A 19,831-nucleotide genomic window follows, 5' to 3' on the forward strand; every position below is an offset into this window, starting at 1 on the left:
ACTTAAATTGATTCATTTAGAAGATGCTTTTCTAGAAAACACAATATGTGCATTACAAGTACATTACATTAGGAGAAAGACTTAGATGCAGATATGTGATTGCAAATTAGTTTACTTTCCACCATATGAACCAATGTACATCACATGAGTTTCTGAATTGACAATTCCTGATCACATTCTGAATTTTTAATATTTACATTACACAAGTAGCTGCATGAAGGATTCTCCATTGTTCAATAGCAATCTCAAAATTATAGAGCATAAATTCATGTAATGTGTAAATCATGGGAGAAGTGAATTTGGAAAGATAAGTTTTAAGATCCTTTTTAAATGTAGACAGATTCAGCAGTTCTGAGTGAGGGGGAAGGTTGTTCCACCATATCGGAGCCAGAACTGAGAACCTTTTTGCTTTTGCACCTTTTGTATGTGGGACCACCATGCGGGCAGAGGTGGAGAGCATAGGGGATGATCCCAGATATCTATATATCTGGGAGCTATTCAGTTTAATGCATTTATAGGCCATAACCAATCATGGATTTGATTTGGATCGCTATAGGAAGCCAATGCAGAGAGACGACGGGAGATGAATGACTGGCCAAAGCGTTCCCACATAACTCATGCAACAGCGTTCTGTATCAGCTGTAGAGATTTGATGGCAATTGCTGGAAGGCCAGAAAGGAGAGCGTTTCAGTAGTCCAGGCGAGATACCACCATGGCCTGGACAAATGGTTCCACAGAGTCAGTTAGACAGGGATAGATTCTGTGGATGTTATGCAGGATGCATCTGCAGTTCCGAGTTGTGTCCTTGATGTGCTGAGAGAAAGATGGGCTTGAGTCAATCGTCACTCCTAGACTCTTAGCCAAGGGAGCAGGCAAAAATCACTGAATTGTCCAGTTTTCTAGAATTTATGACAGGAAGACAGGCCAGCTGGGTAGGATCTGTTTTGGAGAGGTTGAGTTGTTAGTGGTGATCAGACATCCAGGCACAGATGTCCAATAGGCAGGCAGCGATGTGCAAGGAAATGTGTGATGCTGGTGGAAATGAGAAAAAGAGCTGGGCATCAGTGTAGAAGTGGTAGTTGAATCCATAAGAGGTGATGAGAGGGCAAAAGTAAGAGGTGTAGGTTGAGCAGATTAGGAGGCCCAGTAGTGAGCCCTGTGGGACACTAATTGAGAGGCTGAGATGAACGGTACCCCTGCCAGACCACTTCATAGGATCTGATAGGTAGGACTCAAACCATTTTGGTGCTGTTCTTTGATGCCAAGTTGACCAAAATAGGAGACTAGAGTCTGGTGGTTGACAGTGTTGAATTCTGTAGACAGGTTGAGGATGATGAGGACTGAGGAAAGGGAGGCTGCTCTAGCTGACTGGAGAGCATCTGATACTGCCAGGAGCACCATCTCAGAATGTCCAGCTTTGAATCCAGACTTATGTCTGTCGAGGAGATGGTTCTGGATGAGGAATGCAGATAGTTAACACATGTTGCCAGTTCCAGAGTTTTGACAAAAAGAGGGAGATTGGCATGTAGTTTTGGACTGAGTTGGAATCCAGAGAGGACTTCTTTACCAGACGTGAAATGAGGACAGTTCTGAAGGCAGATGGGAAGCAGCCAAAGAAGAGTGAAGAGTTGGTGATCTAGGTGATGAACATGGAGCGTTGCAGGGAGACAGCAGGAGGTCGGAGATTAATTTCTGACAGGGGCTTGAATTTGAAGAGTGTGACTTCACAGGGAGGTCCAGTATGATCAGGGCAGGCAGATGCGGAAACTTGTCTGATTGCATCAATTTTGTTGTGAAAAAAATAAAAAAAGCAAAGTCATGAGCAGTGAGAGAAGAATGTGGAGGAGGCTGCAAAGGGCAGAGTAGAGATGAGAAAGTGGCAAAGAGTTTGTGTGGTTTGTTAGTTGAAGATTGTTTTGTTGTGGAAGAAGGTAGTTTTAGATGATGAGATAGCAGAATGAAAGGTTGCTAAGAGGTCTTTGTAGACATCCAGGTCCATACAAGTCTTGGATTTTTGCCATTGTTGCTCTGCAGCCTGGAATTTAATCCTATTGGCACTCAGTATATCAGTCAGCCATGAGGTGGAACTGGGGCGTGCTGGTTTGGAAGTAGGGGATAGAGTCTAGAGAAGAAGATTAGGCAGAGAGGAAAACATTTGTAGCATTGCCTGTTGACAGATCTGAGAGTTGTGCAGCAGAAGAGAGAGAGGAAAGTGTGGCAGAGGCAAAGCAGGAGGTCAAAAGATTTTAGGTTGCAGTAGAAGGTGACAATGGGTGCAGAAGTAGGAGAGGGATTAGTAGTGAGGCAGGGCTGGAAGAAGATGAAGTTATCAGAGACATGCAATAGAGCAACAGAGGACAGCCACAGTTACGAGAGAAGACAAGCTCAAGGCAACTGCTGGCTTTGCGAGTGACAGAGGACTGTGTCAGAGACAGGTCAAAGGACTGCAGGAGTTACAGAAGGCTGTATGCATGAATGTCCTTGACATGCAGGTTGAATTCACCCTGAGAATTGACAGAAAGTTGTCCCTGCCAGAGAGCTCAAGTTGTCAAGGTCATCCAGGAAGTGGTCGGGATGGCCAGGAGGGTGATTGAGAACCACAACGAGTGATGAGGGCAGTGATAGAGACAATATGCAATTGAAAGAAGTATGGGTCATGCAGGTAGAGAGGGAGAACAGAATATTCCCACCAGTGAGAGATGAGCAGGCCTGTGCCTCAACCTCTGCCTGAGGGACAAGGGGTGTGGGAGAAGGAGTAGTGAATGGAGAGGGCTGCAGGTGTGGCTGTATTATCCGGGGTAAAGGCCAGGAGGTCCAGTGAGAGGTGGGAGGCATAGGCCGGGATGAAGTCAGCATTCCTTACAGCAGACTGGCAGTTCTAGAGTCCCATGGAAAGGTTGAAACAGGATGGAAGGCTTGATAGACAAGGATATTTTATCACACTTGAAGGCAGAGCTACTGAGCCCAGCTGGTGGAGGACCAGTCTTCAGACTAGTGAGATTGAAGAGCTGGACGGGCTGTTGGTGGTTTAGTATTATTGCATTATGGCATGATACCACCTGAATATGTATAGTAATACCCTGAGAAGTAGCATAATCTATTATCATATCATTATGAGTCCATTGATCCAGTTACATGCTAAGAAAGCCCTGTGAATACTGAAATCAAATAAAGGGAAGTGAAATTCATTAATGAGTGGCAATATGCAGAGAGAGATTAAGCTTAACTGGGAAGTAAGGGATTTCAAGTTTACATTTATTCATTTAGACAGACACACACACACACACACATATACGTAGCTCTGGCCATAACTACTCCCTAAATGTTTGCCTGGAACATAGCTAAGACTTAGTTCATTGCAAAGCTCTCATAATTTTTATGGGTTTTGTTTCCTGCCGATGTTTCTGATGTTTAACCTTTACTTTAACACACTCAGAGCCGCCAGTATTCAGAGCTCCTCACATTTACTTGATTGGATTGCAGTGCAGCCAGAACTGAAAAAAAGAGACTTCTAATGTTAAATTGTTAAAGGTGACAAGGGCAGTAACATGTATTTTTTATTAGGAGTTCAAGTATTTTCATTTGTAGAACTTTTAATATTAAATCAGATATTATTAATATTAAATTCTTAAGTGAGATTAAATCGTACATTTTTTCAAGGTTTAGACAAACAAGGAAGAAAGGGAGTTTGATTGAATTATTTTTTCCTTCTGACTTTGGCTCCTAGTGTTTCTACACCAAGCCATGCCATTTTTCATTTTTGTTTTATTTTTTTTTCCACAATAGGATCCACACATTTTTTAGTTCTCTAAAGAAATATATGAAAATTTTCTGTATTTCTAAGTTTGTTACAACCTTTAATTTAATGTGGCCTGATTGCAACATGGCAAGTCTGGGGTTCAAGCCACACCTGATTGTAATCACGATCAGGGATAAAGGCAGCACCGTTCCAGCACAAGGTTGTGGAATCTTGTAATGCCCTGGCTAGCAGATTCAGCGGTTCTCGTTCTCGTTCTCGTTCTCGTTCTCGTTCTCGTTCTCGTTCTCGTTCTCGTTCTCGTTCTCGTGTCTACCTGGCTTTCGACCCCTGCTTGCTTTCCCTTGTTCTGAGTACTATCTTGCCATCCCAATGACCTTTGCACCTCGATCGACCCATGCCTGTCCCTGACCACCGATTTCGCCTGCCTCTCTGTGCTGGATAGAATCCGGGATGACCTCACCCGCGCTTGGGTCCAAACCATTTACCTCCTGTCTCCCTTCCCTGACTGTGACAGTAAGATCCAGTGTTGATACCGCACAGTAATAGTTACTGAATGTTGGGAAAATGACACCCAGGGAAATTAGAGGAGCATGCGTAAGGAAATTAAATTCCACCCCACCCCAAATGCGATTCAGCAGTCCTGACTTCTGTCTATTAAAGTGAGGAGATGCAGATGGCAGTTTCAAACAGTAGTCTCTCCATTTGCTTCCTAAAACAGAAAAAGCTGTTATGGAGGCAGCAGCAGCTGGTGCATCTGAGACATTGCAGTGGAGAAAGGATCAGTGCTTCACAGTATGAACAAAGTGCATGACACCTTACCCTGTTCATGTTATGTCCTGTATTAATGTCTTGAACAAGAATTTCAAGTGTTTTAGGTTTTAGGAAGAATTAATTAAGGCAGATATACTTCTGGCAATAGTATGTACAACTTTAGCAAATAAACAAATATTTTGAACAGTTCCCACAACAAACCAGCTAAATTTAATAATATATTACAAAAATAACTCAATTTCAATCAATGGAATTTTCTCAGACATTACTTTCCTTTCCTAACTCATAAAGGCAGCAGCTTAGAATAGTTAGCAGGTTCATTTTAATTTCCGGATTACTTTCTGGACAGTTCATCATACTTCTAAATGTTATGCCCCAAAAGTGGACACGCTACAATTCCTGTCCTACATGGTATTGTTATTTAACCACTACTGTAAAGGTTTTGGGGGGGTGCAGTGGCGCAGTGGGTTGGACCACAGTCCTGCTCTCCGGTGGGTTTGGGGTTTGAGTCCTGCTTGGGGTGCCTTGCGATGGACTGGCGTCCCGTCCTGGGTGTGTCCCCTCCCCCTCCGGCCTTACGCCCTGTGTTACCGGGTAGGCTCCGGTTCCCCGCGACCCCGTATGGGACAAGCGGTTCTGAAAATGTGTGTGTGTGTGTGTGTGTGTGTGTGTGTAAAGGTTTTTGTTGTTTGGCCAGCAATTGTAATTCTACATCAAACAGTAACTTTATCCCCGTCTTCTATGTCAAGTTTAAAGTCTTCTGTAACTCTTAAGAATATGACCTCCAGACTAGGTTTTGTCGATACCTGGAAAGAATTGCACCAAGACATTAAGGATTATACATTTTATTCCAACCTCCACCATTCTTATTCCAGATTAGATTATATTTTCACCCCAGTAGCTTTATTCATGCAGTTATGATCCTCTCAGACTGGTCCCACCAGGCTCTCAGACCATGGACCAGTGTTTCTAGGAGCTAAGATTTAATGGATATCTCCCAAAACTAAGCAACGGGAATTGAAATCTTTTGGAAAGTGATTTGTGAAAGGATAGACCAAGACAACCTACAAGACAGCCTACAATCTGCTGCTGTATGGGATGCAGCTAAGGCCACACTATGACATCTAATCATTTCCAAAGCCTCCAAAGAGAAAAGGGATATAAATAATTACAATTAGAACTGAAGTACCTGGAGCAAGAACACAAACAATCACCAACCCAGGAGAAATGGAACTGAATAACTAAGGCAAAGGCCAAACATTAGCTGGTTTATACAAATCATATTTAAAAACTTGTGCTCTTTATGAAACAAGATTACTATGAACTTGGGAATAAACCCAATCACCTTCTGGCATATAAAGTAAAATTACAACAGAATGAAAGGTCAATTAAAGCAGTATGTGCACCATCAGGTCTTCTTACATGTGACTGTAACACGCCAAGGTGGGCAGGAAGGGGGCCAGAGTCCGGGGTAAGCCAGCTGCAGCTAGGGCTAATTGCAACCTCTATTCCCCCGGACCCGCCTGTGAAGAGAAGAGAGAGAGAGAAAGAGAGAGAGAAAGAGAGCGACCTGAGACAGCCATAACCCTGGTCCCGACGACGACCCCGAAGCACCGCCCTGCTCTACCAGTTCCCGGTTCCCCCCTTTCCCCCATTGTTATCTTCCCCTGCACTGCCCTAAATAAGCACGCCGAGAGGCGAGCATTTCACCTGTCCTGCCTCCTCTGTCATAGTGACCTATTGGTTATTATTAACACTTATAAAGAATATTATAGGTCCTCCTTCTTCCCTCAAGGACAAGATTCAATGGATGACATACAATCATACAAACTTTGACTGTGAGTACCTAGTGTCTCAAAGGAGGACCATTCTTTCACAGACTCATTTTTTAGTAATGAAGACATCTAGGACAGTATTCAGTCAGTGCCTTCTGGTATTGCACCAGGTCCTGATGTTTTCTCTGTCAAATTCAATAAGAAATTCTGGCCTGAATTATGGCCTCTACTTATGCCAGTAATTAAAAACATGCTCAAAGAGTGTTGTATCCCTCACTCTTGGAATTCAGCTTCTACTAGTTGCATTTTGAAAAAAGGACAAAAATTAGAACATTCCTCCTTTCATCTGATCAGTTTGCTGAATGTGGATCTTAAAATTCTAAACAAATATTCTGACACCCAGGCTTAAGACTGTCCTCCCAAAGATCATAAAACCTGATCAAACTGGATTTGTTCAAGCCAGGTTTGGCTCTGACAATGTATGTAGTGCTTTAAATGTTATAAACCTTATTGCTAGAAAGCAAGACACAGCTGTAATCATCTCTCTTAATACCAAAAATAAAAGTAGTGTTACTTACAAAAAAATAACCAGAGTACTCATCCAAAAATTGTAATAAAGGTAAAAATGTGTAATAAAAAAAACTACTACTATAAAATCTGTTCACATTATATATTACTTATATTAACATTATCATAGGTGAACATATTGCATAACATGACTCTGACTGCAACTTTTCTGGCCACTCATTTTACTTTTATGAGATGTGCAGTTACCATATTAATTGGCATCTTAATAAGCATGTTAATAAATATAGATTTACATATAAAACACATTTTTACAAACTTCATAAAATGTCATCCATCCATCCATCCATCCATCTTCTTGTCCGCTTGTCCTTCTAGGGTCGCGATGGCAATAAGGACAGCAGAGAAGCCCAGACATCCCTGTCCCTCGCAACTTCCTTCAGCTCAACCCAGGGGATCCCCAGCAGGTCCCAGGCCAACTGGGAGATATAATCCCTCCAGCAGGTCCTGGGCTGACCTTGGGGCCCCGTCCCAGTTGGCCATGCCTGGTATACCTCCAAAGGGAGACGCTCGGGGAATCCTTACCAGATGCTTGAACCACCTCAACTGGCTCCTCTCAATGTGTGTGCTCTGAGTTCCTCCCGGATGTCCGAACTCTTCACCCTGTCACGGAAAATGAGTCCCACCACCCTGAAGAGAAAACTCATTTCAGCCGCTTGAATCCGCGATCTTATTCTTTCAGTCATTACCCAGAGCTTGTGACCATAGGTGAGGGTAGAGACATAAACCGACAGGTAAACAGAGAGCTTTGCCTTATGGCTCAGCTCCCCCTTCACCACTACAGTCTACTACAGTGACCGCATTACTGCTGCTGCTGCTCCCAGTCTGCAGCCGATCTCATCCTCCTTTCTCCCATCACTTGTGAATAAGACCCCAAGATACTTAAACTCCTTCACCTGGGGCAAATTCTCTCCCTTTACCTGAAGGGGGCATACCATCCTTTTCTGTGAGAGAACCATGGACTCAAACTTGGAGGTGCTGATCCTCATATCAACCGTTTCACAATCAGCTGCAAACCATTGCAGTGCATACTGGATGCATCCATGTAACCCTGCCAAAAGGAAAATATCAGATGCGAAAAGCAGAGACATCACCTTCCGGCCTCCACATAGAATGCCCTCCTGACCTTGGCTGTGCCTTGATATCCTGTCCATGAAAACCACAAACAAGAGTGGGGACAAGGCACAACGTTGGCAAAGTCCAACACCCACACTGAATGGGCTTGACTTAATGCCGAGTATGCGGACACATCTTTCACTCTGTGTCTACAGAGACCAAATGGCCTGCAATAGTGGCCCCAGCACCCCATACTGCCAAAGCACCTCCCACAGAATTTCGTGGATCGGGGCCTTGTCATGGCAGAAGGGCTTGTGTGAGCTAGGGATCTCCAGAGCTATATTGTCAGGAGCAGTATACTTTTGGTTGGGTGTCCCAAGGCGAATAGGTCTGGAGTGACGATCCAGAGTAACATGATCCGAAAAACCCCTATGGCAAATGCAAACAAGAGAACGTTTACCCTGCCCGGTATAAGGTCACCAGGACCTACCTCTGCAGCTAGGCCTGGGGCAAGTGTTCCTAGGTGAGTTCCTGGTGGCAGGGCAGCCCACGCAACCCCGCTGGGCTTAGCCAGAAAAGGCAATGTGGGGGAGCCATGTAGGCCCACCACCCGGGGAGATCCAACATGGGGGTCAGGTGTGATGCCTTTCAGGCAGCAGGAGGGAGCAGGGTGGCACGTGGCATCATGGCCCCTCGCGGCAGAAACTGGCTCTTGGCACATGGAATGTGACCTCACCCCGGGGTAAGGAGATTGAAAGATACCAACTAGATATAATTGGGCTCACCTCTACTCTCAGTGTTCGCTCTTGAACCAAACTCCTCAACAGGGGGTAGTCTCTCTCCTACTCAGGAGTAGCACAGGGTGAGATGCACCGGGCAGGTGTGGGGATACTTACAAGCCCCCAGTTGGCTGCCATACAGTTGGAGTTTGTCCTGGTGGACGAGAGGGTCACCTCAATGTGACTTAAGGTTGCAGAAAGGAAAACTTTGTTGTGTGTGCTTATGCACCAAACAGCAGTTCAGAGTATTCCACCATCCTGGAGAGATTGGGTGGGGTTCTGGACAGGGCCCAACTTATAGACTCCATAGTCCTGCTAGGTGATTTCAGCTCTGATGTTTTCAATGACTGGAAAATTTGGAGTCGGGTGACTGGAAAGAACGACTTGCCCGATCTAAACCCGAATGGTGAAAAATTATTGGACTTCTGTGCTAGCCGTGGTTTGTTTATAACAAACACCATGCTCAAACACAAGGATGCTCATAAGTATACTTGGTACCAGAACTCCTTGGGGCAAAGGTCAATGATTGACTTTGTAGTCATTTCATCTGACTTGAGGCCACATGTTCTAGATACTCAGGTGAAGAGAGGTGCTGAGCTGTCAACCGATCACCATCTGGTGGTGAGCTAGATCAGATGGCGGGGAAAACTGACAAACAGAGCTGGTAGACCTAAGTGTACAGTGAGGGTGTGCTGGAAACGACTGTCAGAGGACCCTGTCCGGAATGATTTTAACTCCCATCTCTGTGAAAACTTCTCTCTGGTGCCAGAATAGGTTGGGGACATGGAGTCTGAATGGACCCTGTACAAAACCTCAATTGTGGAAGCAGCCAGGTGCAGCTGTGGGCAACACTTGTTGGTGCCAGTCACGGTGGCAACTCAAGAACCTGCTGGTGGACATCAGTGGTAAGGGAAGCTGTCAAGCTGAAGAACGAGGCCTTTAGGGCATGGTAGCACCTGGGGACTCCTGACTCAGCAGATAGTTACCAGCAAGCAAAAAAGGTGGCAGTGGCTGCAGTTGCAGAAGCAAAATCCAACGCATAGGAGAAGTTTGGAGAGGCCATGGAAAAATGACTTTTGATCGGCCTCAAAGACATTCTGGAGAACCATCCAGCAGCTTGGTTAAGAAGCTTTACTCAAGCTGTGTTCAGAAAAGGTGGAGAAATTCTGACCTCAAATGTGGACACAGTCGGGAGGTGGAAGGAGCACTTTGAGGAACTCCTAAGCCTGAGAGATATACCTCTCTTACAAGAGTCAGGGCCAGAGGCTTCCAGGATATCAGAGTCTATTTCTTTGGTGGAAGTTAGTGAAGTATTTTGAAAGTGCCACAGTGGCAAAGCACCAGGAGTTGATGAGATACACAGAGATCTGCTTAAGGCCCTGAATGTTGTAGGGTTGTCGGTCCAAGGACTCACATTTCCTTCAGACCCTATACCTCAAGCCAGCCTTCCTAGCCTGCTCAGTGTTTTCAGACTTTCTCCCAACACACTCCCAAACACAGTGACCTCATCATTTCCCCCAGAAGTGCCCCCAGTGGTTGCACACTTACAGTTCATATTTTTCCCATAATGCAGCTATTTATAATAAACAAATCTTCCTGCCTAAATACAGTAACGTGGTTTGTTACAGTATGAAATCAGTAAAGGATATTCAACGAAAATATAGCATTAGCTTTCATTCCTTTATTCCGATGTATCCGATGATACGCAGATGTAAGCATAAACCAAAAGTAATGAGTTTGGTCGTTAGCAACTGCTTTACTGAATTAAAATGGTAAACAAGCAATAATTTTTACCTTCAAACACAGCAATACAGGATATCATCTTTGTAGATTGTAATGTTACAAACTGGAACGTAATTATATAATTTCTAAACTCTCAAGGACTACATTTTAATTGATTTAATTGTTAGAAGCCTTCAATTAATATTAATTAAATTTTAATTTTTAATTATTTCTTTAATTAATTTATACTGACTTATCCATTAGCTCTTGCATTGCTTCAATATGTTCAAGTTGCTATTCTACCCTAACAACAGAGAAAATTAGGGAGCTTTGTACCCAGGCAAATAACTGAAAAACTGGTTCTGCCTTTATCTCCAGCAGAACTGACTGCTGTAATGCCCTAATGACAGCTTTGTGAATCAAACTATATACTGTACAACCTAGAGTAAATTCGATATGCCTCTGGAAGGACTATCACCACAACCAAGGAAAAATTAATATGTATCATCAGTTCTTAACTCTTTGCTTTTTGTTTTCCATTAAATTTGGAGCATACTTTAAAATTTGTAACATATAAAGCAGTTAATGGCCTTCCTCCTGCTTACCTTAGTAAAATTATTATTATATACATTCCATAATGTTCCTTATTATCTTTAGATGAAAGATATTGTCACGTGCACACCCGCACCACAATCAGCAGCACCTGGCTCCAATTAAGCACCTGACGGTAATCAGAGCACTCAGCTTTATAAGACACTCCTCAGCGCCTTATTGGTTGTGGAATCTTGTTGAGACAACTGGCCCCTCTGCACTAACAGCACTCACAACATTCTATGTCCTTTCCCCCTTCATGATTGTATCCTGTTCTTTGTTCCCTGGTTCCTGACTATTTGCCTTGCTTCTCAACTTTGTTCACAGACGTTTGTTTTCACTCTGACTGTCGAGTGACCGACAATTCACCTGTCCCCGACAAAGAGAACAAGTCTATTCAAGTTGAGGCTTAAGATGAATTTCTTTAGCTTGCCTTACCCATTGCACTATCATTGGTTTAACAATACATGCCACACTCATGTTTATTAGTTACTCCTGTAATAAAGCTGTACTGGTCATCATGTTGGTGGTAGCTAACTGCCATTTTGTTCAGTCACTAGAGCCACTACTAGCCACCACATTCCTAATGATAGATTGTAGACTGGTTTAACAAGCCCTACCCAGTCTTAACCTTTAAATTCAGGTCCATTGCATCATTGCTGGTGTGAGTGTACATACTACACTATCTTTTGCTGGGTAATTCCTTTGCAAACCCTGCATTGCTTATCATGTTGGAGGTAGTTACCTCTTTTTTAATTGTTTGTCATTTTTGGGTTCCTTGTGATGACACTTGTATCTCCCACCAACTTCCGCAGTGTTCCACATCTTCAGAATATAATATGGTAGGCTTTTGGAATTTCCAGTAGCATTTTTAGAGATCGCTGTTGATGGCTGAACAAGTGCTTGACAATTGTCTACTCTAAATCAACCTAGTACACTGATTTCCATAGTGGCCAGCAAATAGCTTGCATTTGCTGGTAGACTATGCTGAAACTTTATGTTCTCTAGTTTCACATTACCTTGGAGTTTTTGTTTTCCTTTCCTTGATTGCCAACTCATCACTTCCTCATCCATAAAGTATATAATTCAAGACACCATTATTTCTTTAGAGTGACATGGTGGTATGGCAGGTACTGCTGCCTCTTCACAGGGCCTGTGCTATTTAGGAAAATTTTTCTATGTGTAGTTTGCATGTTCTTCCATTGTCTACGTATGCTTCACATGTCAAGTTTCCTCCCACAGTTCAAAGATATGCAAATTCAGTTGAATTGGATGCTTTAATAAATTGCCTGTAGTGTGTACCTGCATTAGTAAGCCTGTACATGTGTAGCTACCTCCCTAGCTTTGTGCCCACTGTGTCTGGGATAGGCTCCAGACCAGCATGACCCTGACAAGGCCAAGCATTTAGCTGCAAACAGAACTGACTGGCAGAGTATATTTTTTTATGGATAATGTACTGAAACTTTACAGAACAGATAGAAGATCCGGTGAGAAGTGGGTCTGGTAGATTTGGCAGTTCTGAGTGAGAAAGGGAGTTGATTCCACCACACTGGAACCAGACCCAAGAACCTTTGAAATTTTGAATTTGGACCTCTTGTGCATGAGACCACCAAGCAGTTAGAGCTGAAGGAGCACAGCAGTCTGGCTGGGATCAGTGATCAGGTTCTGCAGGTATTGAGGAGCAGATCTTCTGAGGGGTCTTACTCCTAGGGTCTTAACTAATGACAGATGATCCAGAATTCCTGACAGTTGGATGGATCTGTTGGGAGGTGAAGGAGACTGAGTTGTATATGGTGATCAGTCAGGCAAACATCTTGCAGGTAAGCTGTGATACAACAGGATCTGACTGTAGCTGCAAGAGCAAAAGAAAAGAGTTGGGCACAGTTAGCACAGCAGTGAGAGGAAAACTAGTGAGAAGCAATGATGGAGCCAAAGGAAAAGGTGCAGATGGAAAAGGGTAAGATCCCTAGCATTGAGCCCTGTGGACAAAACCAACTGACAGAGACTCAAGACAATACAGAGAGCCACATAAAATCACATAGTAAGGTCTCCCTGAGAGGTAAGGCTCAGACTATTTCAGTGCTGCTCCTTTCATTTCAAGATGTCAAAGAAGAAAAGCAGGATCAAACTCAAATGTTGATCACATGGTTATCTCAATGACAGTGTATCAGAGATCAGGTCTCAAGATTCTCAGGGCTACTCTGCCTCTCTTCTGACATGCAAAGTGTTACACACTGCTTTATGCCATTCAACTGTTATATCATTGGTTGATTTAAGTATTGATACATTGACAGATCAAAATCACAAATAGCAAACGCTGCCTTAAGTTTTTCAAAAGAGTAGGTGGAAAAGAAGGAAAAAGACGATAAAAAAGGTGATCCTAATCTACCAGTTTGAACCTTGCAATGAAGTTCATCCTTTCTGTCACCCTCCACCTCCAGGAAATACCTCAGGCTCTGACATTGCCAGCGCTTTGAGGTCAATAACATATGACTTATATGGGTTTTTTTTACATTTCTAATAATTATACTTTTTTTTATAATTTACTCACACTTATATTGGACATTTTGTGTGATGTGTAGGGAATAAGAAGGGATTATAGTTTGCATGTTGAGGAGCAAATTTATCATTATCAGTAACTATTTACTCACTAAAGGCTATGGTGACTCAGAGCCTAATAAAAAATTAATATATAATGGGCTGATAGAGGAGGGGGGTGCGGTGGCGCAGTGAGTTGGACCGGGTCCTGCTCTCTAGTGGGTCTGGGGTTCAAGTCCTGCTTGGGGTGCCTTGCGGCGGACTGGCGTCCCGTCCTGGGTGTGTCCCCTCCCCCTCCGGCCTTACGCCCTGTGTTACCGGGTAGGCTCCGGTTCCCCGCGACCCTGCATGGGACACGTGGTTCAGAAAATGTGTGTGTGGTCTGATAGAGGAATTGTATTGATGATCTGGACAACAAGAGAAGTAAGACAGAATTTCTGGTGTGTATACTAGCAAACCTAAACCCATGGTTCAATACCGCAGTAGATCCTCTCCCGTTTACATACTTTAACCACATTGGAGTGGATGATGCTGTCATCTATCTGCACAGAGCCTACTCACACTTGAATGAGGCACATTGCACTGTGAGGATCATATTTTTTGGTGCATTCAGCACCATATGGTGGAAACAAAACCACCTGCAGCACATAATTAGAAAGACAAAAGAGACAGTGGTGCACTTTAGAAGTCCAAGTGTCCGTTGTGTCCAGTGACAACTTACGGAGGTGAATGTGGAGGTTGTGGGAATTAGAAACACCTGGAGCTGGTTATGGATAATAGGCTGGAGTGGATAGTACTGAGACTCTGTAGATGAAAGGACAGAGTTACTTTCTGAGGCTGAGGCCCTTTGAAGTATGCAGGTCAGCCGAAGAGATGTTCAACCAGATTGTTGTTTCTGGTGCAGTCTTCTATGCAGTTGTATGTACGAACAGTGACATTCCAACTTGCAAGTCCAACAGACAGAATAAAGTAATTGGAAAGGCTCCTTCAGTCCTGGGAGTGAGTCTGGACTCACTGGAGGAAGTTACATACAAATGAACCCTGAACAAACTTAAAAACCATGCACAGTTACTCTCAATCGCTGCATGCCACCCTGGCTAAACAGAGGAGCATATTCAGCAATAGCCTGTCCAGCTGCACTGTTCCAAGAGGACCACAGGAGGTCATTTCTAACAGTAGACATTAGACTCTGTAATGAGTCCTCACGCTGTCGGGGTGGTGACTTCTTAATGAGTGAGTGATACTGAGCTTGCTTTGTACTTTCATTAATTAAGCCCCCCCCCCCCCCCCCCCCCACATTGTCTTTTTATGAAAATTTTGGTGTTTCTTTATCTAGCTACCATATGTGCATTTTGTATTTTGTATGCTGTTGCAACCTAATGAAGTTTCCCTATGTGATTAATAGTTTTCACTCTTTACATGGTGGAAAACAATGGTGTTTTCAATGCCACAGTAAAAAGTGGTAAAGGAATGGACACCACCAAGTTCCAGAGATATGTGTCTAGAGTGTCACTTCTGCACTCTTCAGTTACAATTATAAAAAAAAGAATATTTCTGGGTTTAAGTTAAGAAAGGGTGCTCAAGACACCATTTCTATTTAGAATCACAGCTGGGTGGAAGTAGGGTATGCCATGGACAGAATGCAAATATATCACAGGGCTCTCATATACAGACACATTTACACACTCAAGTCATTGGATTAACCCACACAAATGCTGAACTGTTTCAGTCCCTCAGACTGAGAACAGGGAGCAAACAAGGCAACTGACTGAGCTGAGCTAGTGTGACCTAATAAGATTATTTTTTCACTATACAGCTACATATATCAATAATAACTTTATCAAACATGCCATTGTGTATGGCTATGATGGTTTGTCAAGGGTTAAGGTTATATGTTAAAAGTTGTGCTTATACATTAATGATTAACTGTTCTTCTTACAATATCACTTTTGCATGTCTTGATCTGTCAGCTCTGTTGCAGATATTGACAATATTGTATTCTAATTGCCCCAACTCTGCATAGGGCAAGCATGAATGAAAGAATGAATAATTAATTAATTAATTGATTGATTGATTAATTAATTGTAATGTTACCTGTGCTATCACGAACTCACACACAAAAACACACAGCTCCATATTATATTTGCTTATGGGCAGCAATTCTTCATAAGACTGTATTTATAATATTTTTGTTCATCCATTATTGTCACATGACTGTGTATCAGAATAATGCTTTCTTTGGCCAAGGTTTGATTACAATGACTTGCAGACATAGAGCTGGCAACTGCTGAAAAACAAGGACTGTACTATCCCAAAGACAAGACAAAAGAGTACTCAAAAATTTACTCTGACACTATCTGTTTTGGTCAATCTTAGCAATGTAATGACTTGTTAAAGGGACATGCTCTTTCAGTCTGTGCTATGAATTTTGCAGTGTAAAGATTTTTGCCAGTATAAATAACAAATCCGGATTCTGGCCCTCTGGCTCAGTGGGCAGAGCCATTAATCTCCATGCAAATTGAGACACTGACTTCCTCCACTTTTCCTCCTGCTCTGAGAGCCTACTGTGTGCTGTCGGAAGTTAAATGTATTTTTAATCAATTGTCCAGACAAGGTGCATACAATGCCTATGTGTGCTATCAGGCCCTGTTGCCTTTGCAGTTGGGGTAACAAATTCTCTCCCTTGTCATCAGCATCTTCTTCATATAGTTCTCATCAGAATTCTTTTGAATGCCTAGTTGCCATGGTACCCTGGAAAATGTTCTGCTGAGATGTTTTGCTCAGATAGCTTCGTGACTTCTGCAGGTTCCATTTCCTCAGAAACAAAGATCCCTTACATCCATGGGCAGCAAGTAATACATTTCATTTAATCACAGCATTGTTCCACATGATATTTTGAAAAAAAAGGAAAATTTGTGATTAACTGAGTAATTATTATAAAGTACATGGTTTTAATTACATTTATACTAGCAATATGTTTGACATATTTAACAAAAGAGGACATTTCCTATAGACAAATGAGTTGATTACAAATTCATACAAAGTAAATTTATAGGCATATTTTATCTACAGTTAGACACCAGTATATTCACAGCTGAAGTAACACCAAATGATTCTTCAAAATACAGTAATCACCCCATTGAAATAATCAAACATTACTGAAAGGATCTATATTTTCCTGCCTCTCCCCGATCTAGTACCATAAAAGTTGTTTTCAATACTCCTGACTGAACATTCAGTTTTGTAACTCATCATTTTATTTGTATGATTAAGAACACCTTTAAAATGGTGGTAGGATTCCACTGAGGGTTCAAATTAGGTAAGTCTAGTACAGGATCTTGAATTTCAGAATATGCATCTCTTTCTGGAAAAATTATTTATGAAATGCATGAGAGATCAAGATGATGTTCCTAACAATACTATGATAAGCTGTTTTAAGAAAGCAGAATAATGTTGCAAAAGTACTAAAGAGATCTGTCAACGCATTAGGGGGAATTTCCATGCCAACCAATATAAAACAACAACTAATAATGTTTCAGAGTATAACATGTTATACTCAATAAGAAAATCATCCGTTTATAATTGCGTCATACACTGAAGGACAGAAACGTGTATTCCACTGTTCTTCTCCTCACCCTATTTAGTATGCATAGCCTACATAAATAAATGTGTAATGCACAAATGGTGCCATACATAGCTCCTCACGTAGGCTACAAGTAATAGGGCAGGTAAATCACACTGCAAGCACGTACATGACACAAATGTGCATATTTGGATTGACTGCACTCATCATGGCAATATACGCAATCTCGTAGAACCATCGCCGCCGTGTGCGTCTGCTGAGACGTGGACAAATAGCCTTCGGAGCCCATGCTGTCTCTGGATTTTCTCCCCAGCTAATATCTCTATTTGTAGAACAGCTGACCAACCGGTGACAGGGCTCTTGGATGCAGACAGCTCTGTGCTACACTGCAACGCGTCCATCGGAACCCTCCTATTGTATTCCCCGGGCTCCTGGCGTCGCGGTGCCGCTGCTTCATTCATACGGCCCATAGGTGCTTCTAGTAAAGAGCACGAATGTAATACTCAAGCCTTGTAGGTATATTTAAAGTAATTCCTTTAATAATATATCTCAGCTCGAGCTTCTCATCACCATTCTGGAAGAAAACTGGATGAGCCTGGGATTTATCCACGCGAACAATTATTTGCGTGCAAATAGATACAACTTCTTTTTTATGTCAAGTCGGGCGGATTGCAGCTGGAATGCAGAAATGTACCCGCTGTGTGCAGCATCCGATTCCAGATCGGGGAGGAGCCGCCTTGCGCTGTCCTTCGTTCGGGCAGCCATGAAAATATCCAAATCATGTAGCAAGCAGACCAGTATAAGGCTCCAGCTCGAGCACTGAGCGAGGAAGGAGAAATTAGGGAGCGAAAGCTGAAAACAAGGGGAAGGGCTCACATAAGTCAGTCAGTGTATCCACTTACACAAAACCTCCGTCCCCCGTTCGTCATGCCGGATCCCTGTCTGTGCTCCGCAATCGCTTTAAACTCGCCTCAGATCTGCGTCAGTGTCGGAACGTGTATGTCGCAATATTAAGGGCTTCCAGGCAGGGGGTCGTGCGCTATTTATTTATTTATTCTTTTCTTTCCGCTTTGTTGGACGAAGGAGAAATACTGTGCCGCTTCCCAGGCTGTGCATGATCCATCCGTCCATGTTACTGCGGTTACAGGACAGCGGACAGCACCGATTGTGAAAACAAACTCCTCTTGCTCTTAGTTACAGATGATATGTAGCTATGCACATATCTGTATGCGTGTCCGTGTGAAAAGTGCGTGCGTGTGCGGAGGTGGGATTCCTTCTATAATCTAGCCCCAGCGAAGTGGAATTCCAGCCCGTAACAGACTGGAACGGGGCGGCATGAAGGGCATTGGCAGCAAGAGCTACGTTTCTTCATTATTCGTGTTCGTGACCGGGGACTGTGGTATTGAAAGGGACTTCTGCATGATATTATGGGTCAATTGATCGCGTTATCGCAATGATTTAAGGTGAGTTTTCCCGGGAAAAACAGCTCATCTGGAGAAAGCAGCACACGCAGCTCTTGCGTGACCGTGATATTTTATTTACATTCGGTGGCTTTTCGTTAACATAGTTACATGTGCAGAGCGTGTGAAGGATATTGAGCTCGATGGCTTCCTACCTTCTGATACATGCAGCTTAGAAGTGCACAGCCAGAAGAACTGAACGCTCTTTTTCTTTCCACATTTTTGCACGTTGGAGCAGAACAGAAGGTCGCTTCATACTCTTTGTTCAATCAAAGGTGTGTAGAAGGAAGGACTGCCGCCTTGGAAATACACTCTTGTGGATTTTTACAAATCGCCCCTTAACATTTATTTTTGGCCTCACTTGATTCAAGGTGGAATTAAGGTGCGGTTTCCATGTGAACCCAGCGCAGGTAACGCGGACAATCGTCTTTCCGCTGGATTGTAAAACGTCCGTTTATTGACTGCTGTTGTTCAAAAATCGGCACATCATCATCATCATGTCCTGTTTTTTCTGCATTTATGTCTAATGTTTCGGCTACTCTGTGGATTCAGTTCTGAGGCAACAGCTATATATTGGGAGACTTACAGAAAAGACCTATGTGAAGACACGACTGCACCTCACCATTTGCTGCCAATTTAGCGACGTTGTTTACAGGTAAATAACATACATCTTGTACCATTGAAAGGCAGTCTGGTGTGGCTAATGTGCTGCTGCTGACCTTCAGTGAATTTTGAAATCATTTCATACATTTAATACAACAGTATTGAAGCGGGCTTTAAATTCCTAATTATTAATACTACTAAATCACGGCTGTTCCCAGAAGGCTGCAATGTCGGCGAACATGGTAGTGATGCCTGTAATTTAAGAATGTGAAAATATGAATTGATGTTTAAAAATGCATAAAAAAGTCCGTATGCTGTGCAACACTGAAGTGCAGTGTATGAAGCGTTTAAATTACAAATTCAAGGCAAAAAAATATGTGCGTTCTGTTATGATGGCGCACATACTGATATAATAAATTAAATATATATATTAAAATGGGTTCATACATACAGGTAGATGCCGTCTTAAATATGTATGCAGGCATTGCCGTTGTATCTCTCAGAACAAAAATCGGGCTGATCTTTGACTAACTCATTGAATAGCTATTCGCATGCCCTTAAATTCAGTATACTGTATAGTATTTGATTGAGTAATTATTTGGCAGTTG

The 19,831-nt window shown here is 42.8% G+C and overlaps 1 protein-coding gene and 1 pseudogene across 2 annotated transcripts in view; one reads left to right on the forward strand and one right to left on the reverse strand.

Moving 5' to 3' along the window:
- Positions 1–512: 512 nt before the first annotated feature.
- LOC114911602 (uncharacterized) lies at positions 513–8,668 on the reverse strand (annotated as a pseudogene).
- Positions 8,669–18,172: 9,504 nt separating this feature from the next.
- Positions 18,173–19,831, forward strand: part of LOC108942075 (leucine-rich repeat and fibronectin type III domain-containing protein 1) — a 75,017-nt gene continuing 73,358 nt past the window's right edge. Inside the window, exon 1 of one of the 2 annotated variants that reach the window (XM_018765143.2) lies at positions 18,173–19,275. The gene's annotated coding sequence lies outside the window, so the exon portion shown is untranslated. The remainder of the gene's footprint in view (positions 19,276–19,831) is intronic. The other variant, XM_018765144.2, reaches the window with a different exon arrangement.

Source organism: Scleropages formosus, chromosome 10 (genome assembly GCF_900964775.1).
Source record: "Scleropages formosus chromosome 10, fSclFor1.1, whole genome shotgun sequence".
Classification (NCBI taxonomy): domain Eukaryota; kingdom Metazoa; phylum Chordata; class Actinopteri; order Osteoglossiformes; family Osteoglossidae; genus Scleropages; species Scleropages formosus.